Source organism: Lissotriton helveticus, chromosome 3_1 (assembly GCF_964261635.1).
Source record: "Lissotriton helveticus chromosome 3_1, aLisHel1.1, whole genome shotgun sequence".
Classification (NCBI taxonomy): domain Eukaryota; kingdom Metazoa; phylum Chordata; class Amphibia; order Caudata; family Salamandridae; genus Lissotriton; species Lissotriton helveticus.
The window spans coordinates 608,895,175-608,919,163 of record NC_136061.1 but is presented as its reverse complement, the minus strand read 5'-3'; positions in this window follow the sequence as shown (position 1 = coordinate 608,919,163).

The window sequence follows — 23,989 nt, the reverse complement described above, 5'->3', positions numbered from 1 at the left end:
TAGATAGGATTAGGACTTCGGTATACCATCCTCAAACAGATGGCCTTGTGGAACGCTCCAACATAACAATCAAAAACATGCTCCGCAAGGTCATCTCAGAGACTGTGAGGAATTGAGACCAGAAGTTACCCTTGGTTCTTTTTGCTTTGAGGTCACATGAACAAACGTCCACCGAGTATTCCCCTTTTGAGCTGCTGTTTGGGCGAAAGCCCAGTACCCTACTGGACATGGCGGCAGAGCAGTGGGAGGGGAAAGACGATGTGCTGCTGTGTCCTGCCTTACACCTGCTGAGGGGGCTGCCTGCCACCTTGGCCACGCTTCCCCGGGTTCCTCCACATCGCTGCATCGCCGAGGTTTCCAGTTTTGAGGCCTGCTCCAGGGGTTGCTCCGGGGGCTCATCCCTGCCCCTCCTTGCTGCATCTCACATCACTCCTTCCGGCTGGAGGCTCGCCTGCCCGAGGATGGGCCCTTCTGTAGCTAGGACACCCCGGTGATATCCTGCTGTGCTATAGGGGAGTCTTTTCTTGGTGAGACTTCCGTGTTCTAATCCCCCCGCGGAGTGCACGTCTACGGCGCCGGGCCTGGTGGTTCCTCGCTGGTGTCCCCCCGTACCCACTGCTGCGTTGATGCCCCAGGGTGCCTGACATTTGTTCCCGTGGCCCGCTGACCCGGCCCTGGGCCCTTCACTCTGCAGCTGCCCAGCACCTGTGGCTGGGGTGTGCCACCTTCCACGTTTTGCTGCTCATGACTCTGGGGGCCTCCTGATACTGAGTGTTGCTCCTCCTGCTGGGCGTTGGGCGGCCTGGTGTGCAGCGGGTGGGCTGCCCTGGTTACCCGTGCCTGCCCGGGGTGCCCCGCGCCTCGCCGTGGCCTGGTTTTGTACTCCTCTGCTCTTGCTGGTGGCGGCTGGGATTTGAACTGTACAGATGCTCCCTTGGCCTGTCTTTGGCTGCCGGCTGGGTCCCACACTGTGCCGGGGGGCGTGCCTGAGGGCCTCCTGGTACTCCCTTCCATCGGCTCCCAGGCCTGTGTTCTCTGACGGACCTCGCGCTCCTGGTCGCTGGTTGCCCTTGAGGCGCCCCACATCTTTGGCCGGCTCTCCTCCCTGAGTGCCTGCGTGCCCACCAGTATTGCGCATCGCTATGGGGAAATCCGACCCGAAGCAGCCCTAGATTGCCTTTGAACTCAGGTGATCCTCCCGCCAGGACGCCTCTCGCTCGGACGGAGCCGACGTCGCTGGGATGACTGATCCACCCCGACCTGAGATGACGACCTCAAGGCTATCATGCTCGAGGTAAAGTCGACCGTCACCAGCATCGTGTCCCAGCTTGACAAACTGTCCGCTCGTATGGACTCCGTGAAGGCTCGGGTTGACTCCCACGACAACAGACTTCTCCATGTGGAATCCAGGGTTTCTGATGCCGAGGACGCTGCCACCCAAGATAGGCAGAAGTTGCTCCAGATGGATAAGATCATGGCCGTCATTCGGGAGAAGAATGAGGACTTGGAGGCCCGCTCCCGTCGGAGCAACCTTCGCATCACAGGCCTTCCCGAGTCCACCAACATTGCCAAGATGGAGGACTTCATCGACCAGCTCATCAGAGAAATCTTTGGTGATGTCCTATCTCCGCTCTTCATGGTGGAGCGCACACACCGCTCCCTGTGCCCGCGCCCTGGCCCGGGTCTGCCTCCTTGAACTATTGTGGCGAAAATCCTGAACTTCCGAGACCGGGATGCCATCCTTCGGGCTGCTCGCGACAAGGGTACCATCATGCACCAGGGCAACGCCCTTTCCTTTTATTCGGATTATACTATGACCGTTCAGGCCGCCAGGAGAGAGTTTTTATCGGCCATCCTTCAGAAGCATGCAGTTTCCTACTCCTTGGCATAGCCGGCGAAGCTACGGGTCCGCCAGGGCTCCAAGACGCTTGTCTATCCTGATCCCTGTGAGGCCCTTGCTTTTGCTAAGAGACTGGACAGAGAATCCAGGTCCTCCCCTCCTAAATCTCCACACGAGGCTGACGATCGCCTGAGTGACAATGATTAACTGTGCGGATAATGGTTCTTTTGTTTTCACATTGAATCTGTTTCTGATGTTGCTTTCTTTTCATTGCTTGGCCACCCTGCTTCTCCGCAGGGGTGTTCACCGAGTCCTGTCATGCCCCCACCGGGATGATTCCCATTTTTCACTCTGTGTTGCCCTCTCCAAGTTCTGGGTCCCCTGGTTGGTGTGGGTGGTTTTCTCAGCCTGATTGGGGGGTTGGTGTGGGTGTGGGGTGATGGGGTTTTCCCTTTGATTGGGTCGATGGGGGTCCAAGTTGCGGGTCCCCTGGGGGGTGTGGGTAGTATTCCCAGCCTCATTGGGGGGTTGATGTGGGAGCTGGGGGGGTTGGGTGGTTGGGCCACTTCTTGTTTGGTTTTCGTCATCATATTGTGCTTCTTGCTCAGCTCCTTTGTAATTGCCTATTTGTATTTGCGAATCACCTTACTGCAGCACTACGTTTTCTGCTCTACACCGTCTCAAGTCGCTACTGTCTCCCATTTTGTACTGTCCAGACTTCTCCATTGTGCACTGTCTGCCATTTATTCCAGATTGTACTTTTTAGTAATGCTTTGCTGCCTTATTCAAGGCCGCAATGGTGCCACTGCCCTTTCTTGGGTCACGCCTCCCTATTGCCTGGCATGCGGGGCAACACTGTCTCCTTCTTCTGTGCTCTGTCCCCTAAGCCCTGCTGGTCCGTCAGTTGCTCATGCTCCCCTCCCTGCGCTCTGTTGCTGGCAACCATTGGGGTGTTTTTTATTTCTCTGAGCTGCTCCTTATTTGCGTCCCCCCGCCCACTATTAGATCCTCTTGCTCCCAACATGCGCCATGTAGGTTTGCGCTGCATACCGTCCGCTCTGCGCAATGCCGATGCCCCCCTTACCCCTTATGACTGAACTGATATGTTGGACATGGAATTACCGCGGCCTGAATGATTTTCGCAAGGCCCGTCTGATGAATGCACACCTACAGCGTCACAGGGTGGACATATGCCTTTTACAAGAGACGCACCTGCTTCCCAGTTCTGCCTCCAGACTCCAATCTCGCCACTGGGGGGAATCCCACTCTTCCACCTACTCATCTTATGCTAGGGGTGTCTCAATCCTGCTGTGTCGCGGTCTACCCTGGCAGACATCCCGGGCTCTTCTGGATCTGGAGGGGAGGTATGTCATTCTTCATGGTTTACTCTCGGCTCAGCCTGTTACAATTGCTGCGGTCTATGGCTCTAACTCTGACAAGCCGGAGTTTTTTCACCATGTTTGGCATCTAATCTCCTCTTGCGGTCCTGCGGCTATCTTTTGGGGAGGTGATTTCAATGTCACTCTCTCAGCGACTTTGGATTGGTCTGGTTCTCACATGTCCTACCCGCATGCTGCTACCGCTCTTTCGTCTATTTTAACCGATAATTCGCTATACGATGTCTGGTGTCACCTTCAGCCTGTCGCCCGAGAGGGCACTTGCGTCTCCGGCGTGTGGGGCTGTTGGTCAAGAATAGACCTCTGGCTCACTTTGCCGGACGTCTTGTCCTGGCTCGTCGATGTCACACATATGGCTCGCACACTTTCCGATCACGCGCCGGTACAGATTCATGTCAGGCCATCTTCTACCCAACGTCGGGCTTTCACTTGGCGTCTCCCTCCTAATGCCCTCAGGGATTCTGTGTTCTGTGCTGAAATCCAAACCGCGATCACCAACTATTTTGACCTCAACACGGGTTCTGTCGACTCCGCCTGCACCCTATGGGAGGGTTTCAAGGTTTTCATCCGGGGCGAATGTATCTCCAAACAGGCGGGCGTTCTCAGATCTATTCGCTCCACCTAGGCTAAACTGGAGGGGGAGCTCAGTGATTTGGACGCCGCCCAGGTGATGTGCCCCGGCCCGAGACACTGGCGCTATTACGTCAAAAACACTCCGACTTTTCAGATGAGGCTGGTGGCAAACTGTCCTTCCTTGGCAGGGAGAGTCGGGCTTTTCGCTTTTGGGAAGGTGGATCACACGGGGCATACCCTCGCAAATCTCCTACGACCTCCGTGTGCAGCCTCCTATATCACAGCTCTCAATGATGGTGGCCTAGACAAGACCATGTCCCCAGATGAAATTAAGTCCCGTTTTCTAGACTTTTACTCCCAACTTTACTCGGCCGGTACCCCCCTCTCCGGAGGAGTTTGACCAATATTTTGAGTCCATCGCCCTAGTCTGGCTCGAAGACTACCATCGTAAATTTCTCGACGAGCCGTTTTCTAGGGAGGAAATTTTAGCAGCCATTAGTAACTTGCCTAGTGACAAGGCACCAGGCCTAGACGGCTTGCCTGCCTCCTGTTATAAATCGTTCGCTGCCATCGTGGACCGCACCTGGCGGCTATGTATAATGAGGCTTTTGACACAGGCGTCTTCCTGCCATCCCTGCGTGAGGCTTTAATAACCTTGCTTCTCAAGCCGGACAAGCCCGCCAACTGCCGTGACTCCTACCGCCCCCTTTCCCTTATAAGTATTGACAATAACATTTTTGCTAAACTGATTGCTTCTCATCTTCTCTTATTAATGCCCACCATTGACCTCCCCGATCAATCTGGTTTTATCCCGTGTAGGGCAACTTCCCACAATCTTCGCACTATCTTTTCCGTCTTGCATCAAATAAATCCAAACTTACCGGCTGTGGCTGTCCTACTCGACGCCACAAAGGCGTTTGATATGCTGGAGTGGCCTTTCCTCTTTTACCTCCTGCCACGTATGGGATTTAGTGCCCACTGTTTGCACAATATTAAACTCTTTTACACTAGTCCAACTGCCCGTCTTCGCATAAATGGCCAGGTGTGTGACCCCATCAGCATCACCCGTGGCACCGAGCCAGGGGTGCCCTTTATCTCCCATGCTTTTCACTATCGCGATGGAACCCCTGGCTGCCAGGTTATGCCAGCACCACACTCACAGAGGCTTTGGCTTCAAGTCCAGCTCCCTCCTTGTCTCTATGTATGCGGACGATATCACTCTATATGTCCGTCATATCCATGAAATCCTTAGTCCCCTAGTTAGGGAGGTTATCTGGTTTGACGGGCTCTCGGGCATACAGGAAAAACTGGAGTAAGTCTGTTCTCTTTCCCCTGACTGATGCCACCTCCTCCTTCGAGCCTGACTTTCCGTTTGAGTGGGCATCCGGTCCCACATGTTACCTGGGCATTTGGTTGAGTAGGGACTTGGATGAACTTTGGAGGTCGAATTTTGGGAGGGCGGTAGACTGGCTTGAATCCAAGATCCCTTCGTGGAGCCGACTGCCCCTGTCCCTGGCCGGCCGCATCGCTGTAGCTAAGATGGTGGTCCTCCCTAAATTCGTTTATCTTTTCTCGAACATACCTATTCCCCTCACTTCCCACTTTTTTCGTAAACTGCGCTCTCTAGTCATTTCACTGGTATGGGCGGAACGGCAACCCAGGGTGGCCTATGATATTCTCACCCTTCCCATGTCGGCTGGAGGTATGGATGCGCCTGATTTTCGGCTTTATGCCTTATGTGCTCAGGCAGGCTTCTTGCATCTTTGGATTCATCCTACCCCCTATCAGCCCCATATAGCGTTGGAAACTGATGTCGCCTTCCCTGGCCACTATCCACTGCTCTGTTCACTCCTACAGTGCGTCCCCGGGCAGAAGTTGATACGGTCGAGACGTTGCGCTAGGCATGGTCTTCCCTGCGCCGGTTAGCTGGTCTCTCTCTTCTCTCTGCCAATTCTATGCCAATTGTGAACCAACTGGACTTTTTCTCCCTTCAGTCCTCCAGCATGTCTCGACATGCGGCGCGATTGGGCTTGAGGACCTTAGCGGACCTCTACCCAGAGAACTCCTTCTACTCTCTTCCTGAGTAACCGACGCTGCAGGATACGCTCTTATTCCATCAGTTGCACGCTACTTGCCGAAAACTGCATCCCACCTTCCCTCAACCCCTGCCTACCTTTCCGGCTCTTGATTTTGTATACACTTCCTCATCGCCTCACAAGTTGGTCACTAAACTATACGCTTTGCCCTGTTGTCTTCCCCCATCTCTTCGGCTCAAGCGCGGGAGGCTTGGGCTTGGTATTGATATCTCTGAGACCGATTGGCTTTATTGCTGTGGCCAAACCAAAAAGCTCTACCCGAATTAACGGCTTCGCCTGATTAATTTCAAGTACTTGCACAGGTTTTATCGCACCCCGGTACAGCTTCATCGGCTTGGGCTTATCCCTGAGGATTCTTGTATGCGCTGTGATGCCTCAGCGGCGGACTTTGCTCATTTGGCGTGGCTCTGTCCTAAGGTTCACGAGTTCTGGCGGGTGGTTTCTTCCACCATTTCTGACATCACCGGAGCGGTTGTGTGCCCGGATCCTCCTTTGTGTCTCCTGGGCTTCGGTAAATTTTGTCCTGATGCCTCTCGCCGTCTGATCCCGATGCTATTGGTGCTTGCCAGGCATAGGGTGGCCATGTGTTGGGGTCGGCGGACTGCTCCTAAGGTTGATAGCTGGCTGGAGTGCGCCTCACGCTGTCAGACTCTCCTCTCTGAGTTTTGGGACTTGATGCCTGCCAGGTCCCGTCCAGTCAACATTTGGGCCCCCTTGGTCGCCTATCTTCTTTCCCGCTCCCACCCCGACGGCGCTGCCTCTCCAGCGCTCCCCGCCGGCCCTGGGTCCGCGGCGGCCACCGGTGTTGGTCAGTGACTGCTCCCTTCACCATTTATCCTTGGCGCCCTTGCTGTCTCATGAGCCTTTTGGTTATTGTTCTGCTCTGTGTGTTCCCTCCAGGGGAGATATGACCCCGGGTATATAGTGTTGTGATTTCTGCCACCTCCACCCTGTTGTTCGACTGGCTCCCTGGTCACTTTTCCTCTTCTCCTGCTCCCACTCCAGCGGCGCTGCCTCTCCCGCGCTCAGCCGCTGGTGTTGTTTCCTGCCTGTCCCCTTCACTGTTTTCTTACTGACGGCCCAGTTGCTCTCTGTTCCTCTCTGATATTGTATCTCTTTCTGTTTTTTCCTGCGCGTCCCCCTGGGGGAAGGTGTGACCTTGAGCCTTTCTGGTGCTGCGACTCTACCACTCCTGGTTCCTTACTTTGCTGTAAAGTATCTCCTTGTACTCTTTTGCCTGTTCTGGACTGTACCTTATTGCTGTGTATTGTGATACTGAATGGTGTTTTGGTGTATCATGTTTTTATTCCTCAATAAAGTTAAAAATAAAAAAATAAAAAATACCTGCTCTGTGCCAAGATACCCTCACGGGTAATACAGCGCTTTACAAATACACATAACACAACATAACAGCGGGCATATTTTGAATAGATATATAATCATATGATTAAGTTACATATATGAGAAGTTCTGAATATTAAGTCTACAGTTATCAATATATACCTATCCTCAAGATATTGTGTTAGTCAATATTCTGGCTACCATAGTTTTGGAGGACTATATTTCAAACATGATGTATATTGCATGTAAATTGTTTATGTGAAATTACACAAAATGTCTGAAAAATTATGCAAAATTGCAATACAGCATTCAAGGGCTGATTACAGCTGGTATAATGCTGCTATAATAAATCCAATGTTTGCCATTCTATTTTTCTGTGTTTACTTTAGAACTTTCTTTTTCACAGTGGGTGGAGTTTTCTTTTAGCCATGTAATCCTTATGCGGTGGGCATACCAATTAAATACTTATTTTTTCATCTTCCGCCTCAAAAAGAATAATTTCCTTCTTCTAACTCCCAACATTGTAGGAAGTTTAAAAAATCGGATCACTGACTAAATATCAACCACAAAAATATAGAATGGACAAAATATTGACACCAAAATATCGAAGATCAGAATATCGACTCTCTATCTACAAACAGGTAAGTATAAAAATATCGAAGACAAAATATCATTGTGTAAAATATAGTTTGTAGAAAATATCTATTTTTTTAAATATGTTAAAATTAATATTAACTTAATTAAATAATCAATATAATTAAATGAAACTTACTTAAAATTAATTAAAACATATTAAAATTAATAAATAATATGTGTAATGTCTAAAAATAAATTTACATCAGCAATGGATAGCGGGAGGGTAAAATTTAGTATTCCCACTCCAGTGAGTGCAACAGTAGGGAAAGTGTTGGATAGGGTAGGGGTAAAAATTACTATTCCCACTCCAGAGAGTGCAACAGTAGGGAAAGCGTTGGATAGCGTAGGGGTAAAAATTACTATTCCCACTCCAGAGAGTGTAACAGTAGGGAAAACGTTGGATAGCATAGGGGTAAAAACTTACTATTCCCACTCCAGAGAGTGCAACAGTAGGGAAAGCGTTGGAAAGCGTAGGGGTAAAAATTAATATTCCCACTCCAGTGAGTGCAACAGTAGGGAAAGTAATGATTTAATTTTTAAATTAAAATAAATTAATGATCAATACCAATAAAAAAATAATTAAAATGAATTACCAATCCCAAAATATTTAATGACTAATTAATTTTAAATACCAATAAATATTTGTTATTTAAATAAATTACCTATGAATAATTAATTAACAACCAAATAATGTTCAATAACTAAAATTTTATAATAAAATAATACCAATTAATAATTCATTAAAAATATAATAATTATCAATACACAAAAATAATTTCAATAATTACTTAATTACAAATAAATTACTTCCCACCCTATTGCCCTATAAATCCACAACCCACTCCAAATAATAAATTAATACAATTAACATAATTATCAATTAATCAATTAATTACCAATTAATAATTAATTAACAATAAATTAATTATCATTACCAATAAATAAAAATACATATTTACTTAATTACAATTAAATTACTTCCCACCCTATTCCCCTATAAACCCACAACCCGCTACAGCACTAAAACGCAAAATTACACTAAAAATAATTAATAATTCCTAAAAATTCATATTTAATTTACTATAATTAAATTACTTCCGACACTATTCCCCTATAAACCCACAACCCTCTACAGAATTAAATTACGCAAAAATGTACTAACAACATTAATTACTTTAAAAATAAAACATACATTACAAAAATAATATACCACTTTAACACATATACTAACATACAAAACACAAAAAATTGATATTATTAAAAATTCGATATATTTTAATGCCTATATTATGTACTTCAATATTTTGACAGTCAATATTACTTACCTGCATTCCGATATTTTTAACCACTATATTAAGTTTATTCGATATTCTGTCCATTCTATATTTGTGATTCGATATTATGTCTAGTTACCTAAAAAATCATGCAAGGGTTAGCTATTCCTTATGCTATTGGCTGTGCTAGAATGTATGTTAGATGCATAATCTTTCCATGATTGATAACATCAATCAGACAGTCAAATCAACCAACTACTGTCTTGACGAACTAAATAAAAAAAAGCAAGCTTACCACCTAATGGCCTTCACACCACAATACTAGTTCATGCCTTTTAGGTGGCTGAGTTTAGAGATTAATTAAACACTGGATTTTCTCAAAGTTCTTTGCCACTTTTAAAAGGTGTTCTATAGTGGGATGTCAACATGAACCTGATTTACCCATACACCTCCGACACCTGTATAGCTGTTGTGGTGGCCGCCCACAGTGAATTAGCTTACATTACAAGTCCTGCATCTCAACATATTAGCATGTTGATTCAACTTCAGGCTCTAGAGATCTAAGAAATAGACATTTCTTGTTCATTAGATCACCATCATTTAGAACTAAGCATGCTTTGAAACAATCTTTAATAGGCGCCACTCCCTCAAATTGGAACTCTTTCCTTTCAGAGCTGCAAACCCAACCATTCTCATGATATTTCACAGGACATAAAAAACTTTCCTCTTCCGATGTTCCATGAAAGTCTAACAATAGTTTAGTATAATGAATTTCCTTTCAAACTCATTTGCTATTTTTGCTTTATTTCGATTCATATTCTTTATTCCCTTTATATGGCTTCTATTCCTCTCTACTACTATTGATCTCATTTTTCATCCTAGTTGAAGGAATTGTAATTTCTCTACACCCATTTACACTGTAATATGGCACTATGGAAACATTAGAAATAAAAATACAGCTAGTGGCATTAGGGCCAAATGGAGAATATAAAAAAAAAAACAGCCTCATGACAAGGAAACAAAAAATATTGTCTTGTTTGATGTGAATTGTGTCACAACCTAAGCTATAAGTTTTAAGGTGATAATGTTTGTTTAAATTGAGAAATTATGGTTACCTCCCAACTACTGACCTATTATTTACCTACCCATCGTTGGTAAGATCATTAAAAAAACAGTCTACACTCAACACCAAGACCACAACCATTTTTTGAAATAAACGTTTTAAGTTGCAAAAGCAAAATAAAAAATGCTAGCCAGGTAAGTTACAAGTTTGAACAGCTCATGCATAGCATTACCCTATTATTGTTTACTGTGAACTGTCTCAGTCTGTACACAACATGATTATTAATAAGCTGTTTTTCAACTAGGCAGACTATACCTATTCTCCTCCCCTCATCTCTTCCACAGAGAGCTCATCATTAGATAGCTTTATAAACTTCCTATTGTCCATATGCAGAGTATGGACCAAACAAATTTAATCCGATCACTGCCTAGCCTCCCCCATCTTCGATGGCTCCATCATCAAGAAGTGGCTGTGAGGGGCTCAATTTTCTAATTACTCATTGCAATAAATTAAGTCTGGTAGCCACATCTTGTGTGCTGGTGCTCCTCCCCTCCCCCAGTGCAAGGGAACCAGTGTCTGGCTAACAACAGCACCAAGGCAGGGAATTTCCTATTCATATCAGGTATTAATTTCACCCAGCCCAGTTGTGCTATTTGTGGTCTAAGGTTAACAGGCATAACAAACATCTTTGACAATGTCTCTGCTACCTCAATTCAGACTCACACTGGGTGTAGGGATTCCACATCTGCAGCATGGTGTCTTTCACAGTGATTGTTTCCGCAAGGAACCCATTTCCCGGGGGCGTGGCTATCGCCCGAAAGAGATGGTGGCGTTTTTTAGTTCTCCCGGGCGGCCGGGGCAGAGACGGACCCTACGTGACTTTCCTCTCCACCTACGTGGGCCACGCTGAAAGATGAGGCGGGGAGACCCTGAAGAATCGAGTGAATCTCACTCAGAGGCGCTCTAAGGACTTTTCGGCACCTTTCTTCTGTAAGTGAGTAATGGGCGCAGCTCTCCTGATTTCATGGCCGCCATTTCACGCTGACCGCAGACGAAGCTCTGCTCTAACGCGGCGCTTCTGGCATACACTTTACCAAGTAAGTAAACATAAAAATAAATAAAACACATTTTGTTGCGCTCACTGCATCGCATTTGGTGATGCAGTGCAAGCAACGAAATTTGTTTTATTTATTTTTATGTTTACTTACCTGTTAAAGTCTGTAATCCATACATTATTACTCCCGATCCTGCCCCTCCCCCTCCCCACGTCACTGCCCGGCCGGTACTCCCACTACCGGCCACGGCTGGATACACTTCGTGGCGTTTCCAGTGGAAGCTCCTGTATTGCAGCTGCCATGGTCACTCCTTGCCTCTATTTTGTACTCTTTTTATGCGAGCAGGGTGTATGCTGGTTATATTCATACAACGACCGCCATTTTGATATTTGCCGCCGACGAAGTATCGCTCCAATGCGGCTCCCTTCACTCTGATGCCAGCGCTCCTGCACTGCTCCTGAGCACTTCTATTCTGTTTTTTCTTGTCCACGCAAGCAGGCACCATTTAATTACAAGCAGTGTGCATTATGGACTTATTTTCTTGGTGACCACCATTTTCTCACTTGCGGCTTTCTCACACTTGGAAACTAGCACCTGTATACCCCCTTACAGCATTTTAACCTCTCTTCTGGTGGAATATGTTACCAGTTGCCTTGCAGTGTTTTTTTTCTCTTATCCAATTTGGTATGATACGCCAGATGTACTCTCCTCAGAACATTTGACTATTTAGTCTTCACTGCTCTGTTTAAAAATTGCGCTGTTATCATTTTTCCACAATTATTTCTCGCTTTGATAGCTATATGTGGCCTGTTCAAATTGTAGTTCTGCATGATATACATTATCTATGACACACCTAAATAATTTCATGGCATACACTTGATTTGTTTATTTAGGATGTCTCCTTATGATATAGATTGACTTCTGTATAGCTCTCTTCTCACCTTATTTTACTGATGTGTGTGTTCTATTCATTGATGACCATGTGAATATCATGCTATTGTAATCTTCTCGTTTTCCATGTACTTTGCACCTTTTTAACTGCCTCCTAACTTCTCTTTTGTTATGGTGATTCTATTTGGAACATAGTGAGTTGTAACTTCACTGTAACCAATATTTCACTTAACAGATTATCCTCTTAATCTATTGGGAAGGCTACCTAAGTACTTATATAAGTCAAACTCATCATCTCGCAGATTTCTAGTCCATTCTGGTTCACGTTATCAGTGCTTATCCATGAATGACTCAACTAATACTTCACCTAAAAGTGCGTTGACATCTTCATTTACTTCGGCTCCTAGTAACACCAAGGGCGCATCTAAAAGACTGAAAAAAGACCCTCCCTCTCCCCCTAAAATATCTACTTCGGTCACAATGGACCTTTTGTTAGAGGAAATCAGGGCCCTACGTCTGTTCGTTGAGGAACATAGTTCTAAACTTCAGGAACTCGCTGATAATTGGTCAAGTGTAGATGATTGGGTCACTACACTGGAGCAAAATGTTCTCTCACTCAATTCTTCCACATCCAGAGTGGACTCTCCATGCCATCAGGTCTTGACACTACACAAGCAAATTGAAAATTTGGAAAGCAGAAATAGGAGAAATAATCTCCGTATATATGGTCTACCTGAAGGAACAGAAGGCTCCGACCCAATTGCTTTTTTCAAATCTTTTATCCCAAAACTTCTAAAGCTACCAGAGAGTACTATTTTAAATATTCAGAGAGCTCATCGGTTGGGTCCAATAGCAAATGCAACGTCTTCATCCTCCACAAGAAAACCAAGAGGAGTGATCCTGTATTTTCTTGAGTACACTGACCTGTTGAAAATTCTATCTGCGGCTAGAGCAATAAATCGCATTACTTGGTCAGGAAACTCTATATATTTTTCTCATGATTATGCCAAGTCAACTGCGGATCGTCGCAAGGAACTTTTAGCACAAGGCCATGGCTATGCTTTATAGGGGCACGGTATGGGTTGTTCCATCCCTGCCTTTTAAAGGTTACTATCAACAACAAAACTACAACTTATGATGACCTAATAAAATTAAAAAGCTGCCTCTACTCTTACAGTGCTTACGTAATGGATACTGCTCCACCATCAAGCTCCAAGTAGTCTCTTTTGGATCTAATCTTTAGATTTGTTTGCATTCCATATATAGCCTTTTGATATGTACATTTAACACATTTTTCATTTTCTATGTTCTTATTATACATTTTAATTCTTTCTTCTCTTTACAGGTTGTTTCCCGCATATCGCATGTTCTAAAGTCCGTTGGTTCCGTTTTCCTCCCCCGCCTTTCCCACATGGGTTTTGGACACGTCATTGTTCCGTATGGCCTTCCACCCATCCACCCCTCGTATGTTTTGGATTTTATGTAAGTCTTTTTTTTGTATTTGATTTTTCATTCCTCTCTGTCATTTTCTTTGTTCTTTATTTCTTTATCCTTTCATGGACCTTATCTCAATACCTACTCATATTTCTGAGTTTCATCTTTCTTTTCCCCGTTTATCCTTTTCAAATTCAGCTGTTCCACTTTACATACAGTTGGTTAGCTATTAAGTATGGTTTAACTTGCTCAAGGTTTGTGCCTTATTGGCTTTTTATGCATGTTTACAACTTTCTTTTATGCCTTTAAAAATTGTCTCATGGAATGTCAGAGGTTTACATTCTCCTATTAAGCGACAGAGAGTTCTTACACACTTTGCTAAATTAGAATTGGATATTGCATGTTTAAAGGAATTACACCTATCAGTTGAAGAGTCTGCAAAATTGAAAAGAGGTTGGGTGGGAGAGGTTCTCTTGTCACCGGGTGATGGCAAATGCAATGGAGTACTCATTCTTTTCCGTAAGTCTGTTTCGGTCAAAATAATATCACAATCTGCAGATCAATTAGGTAGATGGGTATTTGCTAAATTTACAGTGGATAATGCTCTGGTCTCTTTATTGAATATTTATGCACCCCCAAATAGTGACGCCTCTTTTTGGACTTCAAACAAATTACACAATGTTATGACGACAATTTTATTCTGGCAGGTGACTGCAATGAAGTCATCGATTCTTTTATAGATCGGAATTCGTCAACTCCTTTTATCCCTCATAAGTCTCATAAACTTTTCACCCAAATAATTAAACAACATAAGCTCATAGATGCATGGAGACTCCGCAACCCCACTCTGAAAGAGTATTCCTTTTATTCACCGATGCACCACACTCAGTCACGACTAGACTACTTTTTTATTTCTTACATTTCTCAATCACTTATGACAGCAGATATTGGTTCTATTTTGATACCTGACCATGCTCGCATCACAATACGTCTGGATGTCTTACACAAGCCCAAACTGTCTCAGAAATGGCACTTTAACAACACTCTTTTTTCAACCCAGTTTTCACATCGTCTTTTGTTTCTTTCTTTAATGAATACTTTCTCTTCAACTATTCAGACACCATTCCTTTTCATTTAGTATGGGACGGATTTAAAGCTTAAAAACTAGAATATTCATATTACTCTTCTAAGTTGAAATATTGTGTATCTGAACTTATTAAAACCAAATTCCAGTTTAATCAAGACACAACCAACAATGCATCAAATTATCTGTAAAAGTCCAGCGCAAAATTTTATGGGGGCCAGAATAAAGCTGGAAAATTATTTGCTAACTATTTAAAGGTCAAACAGAATAAGCTTACTATAGATTCTATTTTTGGTCGAGATCATATATTAAAACTTAAAGATGTCGACATTTTAAACAAATTTCTCCATTTCTATAAATCATTATATACTTCTGAGTCTCTCTCTTCTGATCATTCCATTTCTCATTTTCTGTCCAAAATTCGATGCACGTCTAACGATCGTCCAGATCTCTCACAATTGGAAACTGACCTTACACAGAAAGAACTCCTTTCTGTCTTAAAAACACTCAAAAAAGACAAAGCCCCTGGTCCGGATGGCTTCACTGTAGAATTTTTTACTCACTTTGCTTATCTACTCATCCCTAAATTACATACTCTCATACATAACGTCTTACAATCTGGTATATCTTCTGGCTCATTTTCAGATGCCCTTATCTGTCTTATCCCTAAGGAGGGTAAAGATCCTCAACATTGTAAAAATTATCGACCCATCTCTTTGGTCAATATAGACTACAAAATCTTTTCAAAGGCCTTGGCTCTTCGCCTGGAATCTCAGTTGCCTTAGCTGTTGGGAATAGAACAATCTGGTTTTGTTAGGGCAGGCTCATTACAGATAATACTCATTTACTTTTTAACATTCTTTCCAAAGCCTCACATTCTTCTCATTCATTGGCAGCCTTAGCTTTAGATGCTGAAAGGTCATTCGACAGGGTTGAATGGCCCTATCTTTCCTGTACACTTGAATGGTTCGGTTTTGGCCCAAAAATTCCTGCCCTCATTTCTATTTTATATTCTAATCCGAGAGCAGCGGTATCAGCGAATGGTGGCATTTAACCCTATTTTTCCCTTGGTAGAGGTGTGCGACAGGGCTGTCCACTTTCATCTTTTCTTTTTAATCTTGCTTTGGAACCTTTTTTGTTAAGGATTAGCCAAAATGATAATATTCATGGCTTCAACTTTAAGGAGACTAGTGTTAAGATGGCAGCTTATGCTGATGATGTCCTAGTATTCTTATCACAACCTCAAGCTTCTCTTCCTGCTCTTTTGGAAGAAGTTGATTCCTTCTCCTACATTTCGGGATATAAATTGAACAAAGATAAATGCGAGATTTTACCCCTAACCGAGTACACTTTTAAGGCTGACTATGTTACTTCAGGGTTCTCATGGAGTTCTCAATACCTTAAATATTTAGGCTTACAATTTACTTCGTCTATCTCAGGTAGAGTATCTCGGTGTATGGAAAATTGCACACAAAGATTGACCTCTTTATCGACGAGATGGCACCCATTATAGTTATCCTGGTGGGGACGGCTAAACACCATCAAAATGCTGCTCTCTCCTGTAGTCCTCTATACAATTTCCAATATTCCAGTGTCTATCCCTGTCAAATATTTCAAAAAAATGTATTCTATTTTATCTTCCTTTTTGTGAAGTAATAAGAAATTGTGAATATCCATTTCAAAACGAATTCGTCCAAAAGCAGAAGGTGGAACGAATTTCCCTAATTTTTCTGTTTATCATAAATCCTTTTTACTACGTGAAGCATCTCAGTGTCTCTCCGACTCCCCTGTAAATTATCCTCTCTGGGCTACACTTGAACAATGTTTTATTTCTCCATTCTCTTTCCTAGAATATCTCTCCTTCACACGCAAACTGCAGTCTGTATGTACCCCCATAATTAAGCACACTTCCAAAATCATCCCGCATGCCTCTTTGACCTCCTTTTTTGAGAACCCCATAAGGCACTATATTCATAAATATTAAACCCGTTTTTTGGAAATCCTGGAGACAACGGGGTCTGATTTGGGTGCGCCAATTATATAATCAAGATGAGATCATGCCTTTTCCACAAGCTAGTGCTTTTTTTGGTCTACCCTCAAATTTTCATTCTAAATATCTCCTCCTAATACAGGCCATTCAATCTGCGCATATACAACGCACACATTGCCAACATAACTCTTGTCCTGATTCTGTCCATACAGTTACACTTCGGTCCCTCCTCCTTCATGGTATCAGGGCGTCTACTATATATAAACTTCTAAATAGTTCACCTTTTTAGAGAGCCAAAACCAAGACTTAGATACTGTGGGAGAATGACTTAGCAACTTCTTAGTCTGTGGAGTTTTGGGATAAAATATGGCTCAAAATACGGAGGTCCTCTAGAGCTGCAAACACCAGTCAAACACTTTTCTTCATATATAACAGGCTCTTAATTTCTCCACTTGCTCTCAGTGCAAGATACTCTGCTCTCTCAGATAATTGTCGGACTTGTTCTTCACCACAGGCAGAACTATTTCATATGCTCTTAAATGCAACCCTGTTCAGACTTTTTGGAAAAAGGTATGGTCTCAAATTAATTCAATTTTTAATTCCAGTGTCCCTTTTTCCATTTTACACATTTTCCTAGGTAGCCTGGCTAATATTTGGAAGGACTGCGATTCCAATGTAAAGATAATAGACCTGTTATTAGCAGTGGCCTTCCAACAGATAACTAAAAAATTGGAAAGATTCTACCAAACTATCATATCAAGCGTGGTGGTATGCTATTTGCTATAACCATAGACTAGACACAACATTTGTATATCCGTTACATCTAGCGTCAAAATTTTTGGACTTATGGGCTCCTGTTACGCTATTCATTGACTTGAGTGCCAGATGTTCTCTGTCTTATACTCCTTTACAACAAGAAGTGGCTAAACCTCCATGACTTCCTTCATTTTGTTATAGTACAGTCTCATTATACTGTCTTTTATCCTGGAAATTTTTTATAACATACTAGCTTACCCGTCGCGCGTTGCTGCAATCTCCGAAGAAAGGAAATTCAAGGAAACTCGTCATGATAACATTCAGTTTACATTGTGTCATTTTTATTGAAACATATGCATTTTAATATGGAAACATTTCAAAGTGTTGTTTTAATTCTATTTATTTATTTGAGTGCTTGTGGATACACGATTTTTTGTTTTTTCGTCTGGTGCGTACATCAGTATTCGAAAGATTATGTGGGCCCTGGGGGGGCCTATATTTAAAAAGAAATTATGCCAGAAACCTTTGCAGGAGTGTACTCAACAACTTCCCAAAGTTTCCTGGCAATCGGATGAATGGTGTTTTAATTCTATTTATTTATTCGAGTGCTTGTGGACACACGATTTTTTGTTTTTCTGTCTTGTGCGTACATCAGTATTCGAAAGATTATGAGGGCACTGGGGGGCCGATATTTTAAAAAAATGTATGGCAGAAACCTTCGAGGGAGTGTACTCAACAATTTCCAAAAGTTTCATGGCGATCGGATAAATGGTGTTTTAATTCTATTTATTTATTGGAGTGCTTGTGGATACACTATTTGTTGTTTTTCCGTCTGGTGCGTACATCATTATTCGAAAGATTATGAGGGCCCTGGGGGGACGATATTTAAAACATTTTTATGGCAGAAACCTTTGGGGAGTGTACTCAACAACTTCCCAAAGTTTCATGGCGATCGGATGAATGGTGTTTTAATTCTATTTATTTATTTGAGTGCTTGTGGATACACGATTTGTTGTTTTTCCGTCTGGTGCGTACATCAGTATTTGAAAGAGTATTATTGCCCTAGGGGGACGATATTTAAAAAAAGATTATTATGCCAGAAACCTTCGCGGGAGTGTACTCAAGAACTTCCGAAAGTTTCATGGCTATCGAATGAATGGTGTAGTAATGCATATGCCAGAAACCTTCGCGGAACTGTACTCAACAACTTCCCAAAATTTCATGGCGATTGGATGAATGGTGTAGTAATGCATATGCCAGAAACCTTCGCGGGAGTGTACTCAACAACTTCCCAAAGTTTCATGGCGATCGGATGAATGGTGTAGTAATGCATGAAGGACAAACAGACAGACATACATTCGTTTTTATATATATATAGATGTCACTCCTTTATATTACTGCTTTTCATGGTACATTGTTATATTACTTATAACTCATAAGTTTATCTGACCATATTTCATCCCTTTTATGAATGTCAATTTCATTTTTTATACTGTATGTTACCCTTTATATTCATTGTTATATCTTATGCATTGTCATATTGTTTTATCTTAATAAACTTATTTTGAACTGTAAGGACCCCATTTCCCTAGTACATAAGGTGTGGAGGTATCAAAAATGAAGGAGACAAATTCAGAGCTCAGAACTCGTCACTTATTTCTGGACGATGCTGTATATATTGAGGCCACTAGTTCAACTGGGCTGTAAAGAGATGTTGCTAACTGTCTCGACAATTTAGTAGTTCAAGCTGCCTGAAAACAATGGGTTCCTGTTGGACCTCAGAAGTAGTTTGTTTACTTGCCAGCCTGAGTTGATAATATAAAATTATGTCCAGAAAAGTAGATATTAATGTATCTCAATATAATCAGATGCAAAAAGTAGTCCTTCAGCATCAAGGTCCCCCTATTTTCCGAGGTTCAGTTTGCTCAGTTGGGGTGCAACTTTCTCCTCACTGATTATTGTGAAGTTTGGGTGGTTTGGCAATGGCAATGGAGGTAGGAACAGTAACTCATGGGTAGCTCTGGTGTTCAGCCTGTCTCAGGTTTGTAATATACAATACACAGTGTTAGTCTCAGATGACCACCCAGGGCCTTTTCTTTTTTTAGTACAGTCACAAGAGAGGTAGGATCCACAACACACGTTTCATCTACTATGAGAACCATGTGATGTTGGGGATGAAACCAGTAGTAGGAAAAAGTATCTTGTGCGCGGATTTAATATAGTTCCATTTCAGGAACTGTAAAATCACCCTGTTAGTACAGTAGGGTTAGTATTTCCAAGGATAGTTAAGGTTACCTATTCCTTAGCCAATTTATTCAGTGTTTGAAAAATCATTTCAGTTAGTAGGATCCAGTTTACTGACAGTGGCTCAATAATTAGTCCTAATTATGCTCTCTATGTCCTGACCAATCCATATACCCATCTAATTTAGTTTTAGCACTTGGGGGCTGGCAGAATATTGCAGATTTTTTAAATTTTATACAAGTATCCATCGCTGACCAAATTATCTAACTCTCTGAGGATCTGACTTAGACTTTTGTGAGAATTCCTCAGATAGAGAAAAATCTCATTTGTATAAAGGGATATTAGAATTTGTCTCGATCTGAATCAAAGAACATACGCTGAATAATCTTTTGATAGATTAGTTGCAAATCGTTCATGGGCACTGTCAAAAAGATTCAGGAATAGTGTGCCTCTAGCTATTTTCAAGAGCGGAGATCTGACCATTTTTATTCAAAGTTTGGCCACTAGGCAAGTGCCATATCCAGTTCTCAAATGATCCTGAAATGCCTATGTGGGCCACCACAACAAAAATGTATTGCCACTCCAGGGAATCAAATGCCCAATGTGGCATCTAGAAAGACCATCATAGCCTTCATCCTTGGATCTAACTGGTGTAAAATAGTAAATGAGGTTTCCAAGTTTGTGAAATGGAGTGTCTCAAGACAAATTCCGGCTGATCGATCAGGAGCAGGCCAGACAGCAGTGAGAGCAACCTGTTAGCAATGATTTTTGCCACTATCTTCCCATTACAATTTATGAGCGTTAGTTGTCTATATAAATTGCAGGTATCTGGTATCTTCCCAGGTTTTAGAAGAGTGCTTAACCACTTGGATGCTAAGGGGTGTGCGAGTAGGTCCATTGACTTTCCATTGAAATCAATGGAAACTCCATGACGAGTTACCCTTGTCATTAGCACTGAAGGGGTTAAGGGAGCCTCTCACATTAAAGGGGGGGGCACCATTTGTCAGAGCCTCTCTTTATTCTGATAGGAGGTGCTGAGCCAACAGATATATAAACTCTTTGTAGAATTCAGGAGAACTCAATCCATACCAACCATTTTGCCAGTCGGTAACCTCTTTATTACCTCCTTAATCTCACCTCGTGTAATGAGTTGTGAAAGAAAGATTCTATGAGCGTCTGCCAACCACGCTATGGTTATATTCTCCAGATGTGAGCCAATTTGTGTAGTCATACTAAAGCATTGAGTTGTGCAGATAGCTGTGTAAAAGTTCTGTAATGTCCCTATTATCTCTGTTTCAAATCTGTATCTGCCATCCACTTCTGCTGTACATTCATATGTACCCAGATAGTGAACCTCCTTTCGTTGTATTCTATTGTTTTAACCCTAATCACTGCCTTAGCATCCGATCACTGTCAGATTCCAACAGCTTTATCTCCCACTCTAGGTTGGATAAGTGATCCTGGAATGTTTTAAAACCACATACTGCTTCACAATACAGTAACCCAAAAGATCTCTCATAGCACTACTGTTCTATCAACTGACGCTTTATTATTCACAAAGTAGTTTGAAATATCTTTCCTGGTCTCCTCTCTAAACAGTCTATCCAGCAGCATACCTAGAGGTAATTTCCACAAAGCATTGTTTCTCAGCGCACCAGAGACCATTAATATTAGGATGAAAGAAAAATTATTCAATAGCATCGGAGCAAGGTACTAAACATGCCAAGTCCAGGAGCATGCATCTCATGTGACCACCCAGAAATCTAACTGAGACCATGTTAATTTGAGCAATTTTAATAATTTTGCATTACTTGATGCAAGATTACTGAAAATTATGCTATTATTCTCATTCGTGTAATTATGAGTATTTTGGCACAAAAATCCTAGTGCAAGAGCAAAGGTTTCTGCTGTTCATGTTCTGTTGCATTTAGTGCTATTTTCCTAGTACAAAATGCTTTCTCTGGTCATGTCCTTCCCATTTCCAAAACACTCACTTATCCACACCTTTAGCCAGGCGCTTCTCCTGCACTATATCAATATTACACCTAGCGACCATTTGGAAAACCTTCTTCTTAAGAGCCACACCACAGAGAGGGCACAAGCGTTTTACAGATCTAGGGGCATATTACCAAGGGAGGCGATAGGCAATTATCGCCGGTTTAGCGGCCGTTTTCAGCTGCTAAGCGGCAATAATTATATCGCTCTATTACCAAGCTGTCGCTAACTGATGTTAGCGACAGCTTGTAGGCGATAGTGAACGGTTTGGGGCCCGCTTTGCATGTCAGCGATATTTATCGCTAATGACATGCAAAGTCATGTTAGCGACTGAAAGCAGTCGCTAACGTCGCTAACGCCTATTAGCAAGGCAGGAAATATTCCCGCTATCGCGAAAAAATAACGCCCGCTCAGACCAGTTCTTAGCCATGTTATCCAATGGGAGGTGGATAACATGGCTAAGAGAATTTCATCGCTAATGCGTGAATATCGCTGTATTCTCAGCGATATTCACGCATTTTGCCGCTATCGCTGGATATTTTAGCACAATGGAGAAAAACGTTGCTAATAGCATGTTTTCTCCGCTAACATATCCAGCGATAGGCAGCGATAAAATAATCATTGCTAAGCCTATTTAGCAATAAATATCGCTACTTGTTGGTAATATGTCCCCTAGTTTCAAAAACATGCTGACTTGACATTAAACTGATTATAGCATAAACATATTATATGACACACCCTGTAGACCCAACACCAGTATGCGTCACAGAGTTGCGTGGACCTTCTTCAGCTGACCGAAACCACTGAATTTTATTTACTTATCAAGTCCCACCCAAATGTGGTGTCCATCATGACAGTTGCTGCCGTATACAGATGAGGATCTCCTGAGCCCATCACTCATCTTATCAGGGGTTTATGTTAGGTGTGGTTAGGGAGTCCACCCCTCCACGTTGCTGAACAAAATCTCTTTGCATCTTTAACTTTTTCAGGAATGCTTTTGTGGGCTGGTGAAGATAGTCTGCCTGCCATAGATAATAAATGTGCCAGCCTTGCTGGGTATTGCATAGCATATAGAATATCTAGCATTTTTTTCTTCACTACTGTGTATGCCATTGTTCCTCTTAAACAGCCAGAATAAAGTTGGGATACAAAGATATACTATAACCTGTGTGGTGGAGATTTGTTTTTTCTATTGCATGTCTAAGTGCCTTTTCTCTGTCTGTGAGGTTTAGTAATCTAGATATGATAGGTCTGGTGGGGGCTCCCAGAAGCAGCCTAGGGTCCAGGGGGTAGTGCAAACACCAGTAATTTGGAAAGGCTGTCCGCTCCAAACAGTGAAGTCAGAATGTTTTCTATGAAGATCTCCATTTTGCCAGTGTCCTCCGATTTGGATACGCCTAGTTTGCGAATATTTTTCCGTATCGATCTGACTTCCAAGTCATACTTTTCGCTTTACTAACAAATAAACCATGTCCATATTGAGCCACTTCTCTTGCTAGGCTACATATCATTTTCTCCATATTAAATCCGTTGTTTGGAGGCCATTAATCCCCATGCTTGCTTGTGAATTGTAAAGTCCTTTGTCTTGATTCGGTGGCTCAGCATGTCAATTTTGTTAATGATTGATACCAGACTTTGTGGAATGTTCCTAAAGTGTGTTTTAATGCCTGAGTCATCCTTGTTTGTCTGTTGGTTTGTTGCCTTCTTAGTGTTTAGTTGCTGACTGCATCTGGCAGTCTGTTTGCACATCTAGATTCAAATCATAGCTTAACCTGCTTAGCATTTGACTTTCCATATTGGCCATGAGGAACAATGGTCACAAGAGGACAACAATCTGCTGGAAGTACCCTGCATGATGCAGGTGAACAATGGAAAACTGTCCTTTGTGCTTTTCTTATTTTCCTGGGCATACTTTATTTAACGCCTGTAGATAGGGACACTGCCATTCCTGATTCTGACAAGCTCAAGGTCATCAGCCGATCTGCTTATGCAGTCGCAGGTTGTGAGAAATGTGGCTACTTGTTGAGTGGTGTGTAGCTCTTTCCAAGCATCAAACACAATCCTTGTCATGGGGAGGCACAAGCAAACCACAAATTAAACCGTGCTCAACCCTATGGTAGCTTGGCACAGACCAGTCAGGCTTAACTTAGAGGCAGTGTGTAAGTATTTATGCAGCACTTCCAACAGCAATAAAGTGAAAACACAACACAAGAAACCTGCCACACCAATTTAGTAAAATAGAGCAAGATTATATCCATAAATCAAGAACAAAACAACAAAAAACCAATCAGTAGAACTGGAGATATGCAATGTTAAAGCT